The 3,328-nt window shown below is 36.6% G+C and overlaps 1 pseudogene; it reads left to right on the top strand.

Moving 5' to 3' along the window:
• Nucleotides 1-843: 843 nt before the first annotated feature.
• LOC114633130 lies at nucleotides 844-1,764 on the top strand (annotated as a pseudogene).
• Nucleotides 1,765-3,328: the final 1,564 nt, after the last annotated feature.

Genomic DNA, 3,328 nt, shown 5'->3' with positions numbered 1-3,328 from the left:
CTGACATTTCCATGGAGATCATGATGTACAAGAACCATTTTCATATTTGGTGTACATACCATATCTTCTCTCACACCTATGGTCTCTCTGACACTGACACATGATCATCCATGTGTTTTAGAGGATGTGACTCCAGCCTGGCCTCAGTGTGCTCAGATGTGTGTGTGTGTGTGTGTGTGTGTGTGTGTGATATGTTTTCATGTGCTCATGTGCAATCTGGCTGTGGGTATATCCTGAATCAGCATGAATCCTGAGTTCGCACTTATCAGCATTTTAGGTGGAAGTATAATAAAAATATTTGGTCTGGCAATAAATAGAAAGGTAGAAAGAGTGCCTAAATGAAATGATTCTGTGAGTGTCTAATGCATGGGCACTCTTACCTAGGAAAAGTCTCATTCTATTTTGTGACATCTTCCTACTTCAGGTTTGCTGAAAATGCAGATCTAGCTCCTGCTTGACAACCAAGATGATACAAATCAAAGCCATGTTAGGCATTGCCCAGATAAATGGACATAAGAGATAATTAGAAAGGAATATTTTCTATTATGTATGGAATTTTACCGTAGAATATAACTTACACCTGATAGAGTTTCACAATTGAAAACCTAAGCTCTCCACAGTTGGGGAGGATTACAAAATGTGTAAGAATCGGGATGAATTCTGGATGGCATGAGCGAGAGCTGAATTTCAGGTTGGTTGACAATAAAGAGGGATGCATCTGTACAATTCAGGGTCATGGGTTTTTTGTTATTTTTTTTTTTTAGGATGTAGAAGGCTATATGTAACAAAGGGATCTCTTGCTTTATTTTTAGAGAGATATTATGTGCTTCTACTCAGTATAATATGAATAAAGACCATAGACTATACTCTAGAGCTTACATCAGAAATGCCTTCTTCTCTAAGATAGAAATTCGGATCTCAGCCAATAGCTGCCTTCTCCTCTTCCACACTTTCATATTCATTTGAGGACACGGGCCCAGACTTACTGACTTTCCCATTGGACTCATGGCCCTCATAAACCTAGTGAAGCTGTTACTTGCAGCATATATATCCAGAGACCATTTTATATCTTCAGGAGGATGGGATGACAACATGTGTAAGCTATTCATTTTCTCGCACAGATTTTTCAGGAGCCTTTCTGTTTGTGCCACTTGTCTTCTGAGTGTCTTGCAGGCCATGATCTTTTGCTCTAAAAGCTCTCACTTAGCTAAGTTCAAACACAATTCCCCACATCAGCTCTCATGTTTCTTTATTTTACTGAGTATCTTCTATACATCCATCAGCAGCCATATTGTAATAGCAGTTATTGCCACATGAAATCTTACCTCTGCTAATCATATATATATATATATATATATATATAATGAAATCTTGCTCTTTTACACCCATGAGTTCCTCAGTGCAACACACCTTCTCCACACTCATGGGCCTCTTGACTTGCTACATGGTAGCTCTCTTGTTCAGGCATAATACTCAGTCTCAGCACCAAAACTCAAACTTTTCTTCAAAATCAACTTCAGAGCAAAGAGCCATATAGACCATTCTCATGCTTCTGAGATTCTTCCTGGTGATGTCAACTTTTGACAGAATCATGCCCTACTCAAGAACTATATTCTAGGGAAATCCATCTCTTTATTTTGTTCAGATTCTTTAGCCCATAGCTATGCTATAGTCAGTCCTCTGCTGTTTCTTGGTAATGAAGAATGTGTAACTGACCTGTTGATATCTATGTTTGAGAGGATAATAAAGTTTGATTTTCCATGATCATAAGTTTTCTTACAATGAGCCAATATATGGGCACCAGATCTATGAATCTTGACATAATGTGCCTGGTTCAAGGTTCAATGAAAATGTGGACTTTTGTGTTTTCTGTTTAACTCATGTAGTTTTCTATAACTGTAGGGATATCAGATTTATATTTTAAAAATCGATCAACACACATTGAACATTTGCAAAGCTTTTCTCTAAACTCTATTTGGGGAAAACCTAAAAGGTGATCTCCCTTGTCACCACCTTGATGACTTACACTTCTCTAAATCTGTGCTGTATAATGACATCTCCCAATATTACAACTGCTCCTTTATGTATTTTTAAAAATTAGATAAACACTTAGCATATATAATGACATGATCCCCAAAACACACACATGTGTTTCCATACCCATATCAGTTACTTTCAAGAGCAAAAAAAAAAAAATCATATCTGCCAAGTTGTGTATGACAAGTTTTCAACATTCCAAATTACAAACAACCTAAGAGCCAGAACTTTCTGAATATAGGATAACACTTGTAGCCTCTACATGAGTGAAGTATTATTCAGTATTTAGAATGGAGGAGACTCTGGCACATGAACTAATGGCAATGAGCCCTGAATCTACTCTGTAAAGTGAAATTTCCATTACACAGAACAGATATTGTATGAATTTATATAGAGAGGGCAGGACTCAGAGGACTCAACATGAACTAAACCCAGCATGGTTTTCCAGATACTCAAGAAATAGACATTGTGAAGTTTTTCTGATGGAGTTGGAGTTTCAGTTCATGAGTGCTGTAGACACGTGAACTCTGGTTGGACAACAATGTAAGTGTCCTCTCCAACACAACTGTATGTCCATGATGTTCAGAATGGCAAATGTGTATCTCATGTTTGTTTTCTCATGGTGAAAATGTGTTCAGGTACTATACCCATGCTTCAGAAAATGAATACAAGTGTAAAGATTCTAAAAGTACCAAACTACAGTTTCTCAACAGTTTAAAAGCTTATAACGAATTTGTCCCATGTAACAGGTTGACCATCATTTCCTGATTCTCTTCCTGTTATCCTCTGTTTCCCATGAAGGATACAAGTTCTTCAGTTAATCCAGACACTTAGGGAGGAGCTTCTGCACCTTGGAAGGGTTTCCCACCTGGCCTAGGAGTACAGTGATGACCTTCTTGATGAGGTGTTTTATATGCAGTTGAAACTCCAAATGAAAGTTAATCAAACATAGAATTTTGCCTAGCTTGAAAACAGCTAATCATATACAAAATTTGGGCTTATTTTTTCATATTAGAAAACAATCAATCAAAGGATAAACATTCCTGGCATTGTATTTTTACATCAGTGACTTAGCATCATATATACTTAATATACCATAATAACAATGTTGTGAAATAGTATGAACTAATATGACCTACATGCTATTATCTAGAAATATTCTTCTGATGTAAATATGGTCATTTAACTTTTAGATTGTCTTGCCTTTCTTTCCTTTTTTCTCTCCTTTCTTTCTTCCTTCCTTCCTTTCTTTCTTTCTTTCTTTCTTTCTTTCTTTCTTTCTTTCTTTCTT

This window comes from Grammomys surdaster, unplaced genomic scaffold, assembly GCF_004785775.1.
Source record: "Grammomys surdaster isolate TR1022 unplaced genomic scaffold, NIH_TR_1.0 531, whole genome shotgun sequence".
Lineage (NCBI taxonomy): Eukaryota > Metazoa > Chordata > Mammalia > Rodentia > Muridae > Grammomys > Grammomys surdaster.
This window is presented reverse-complemented; position numbering and strand designations above follow the sequence as displayed.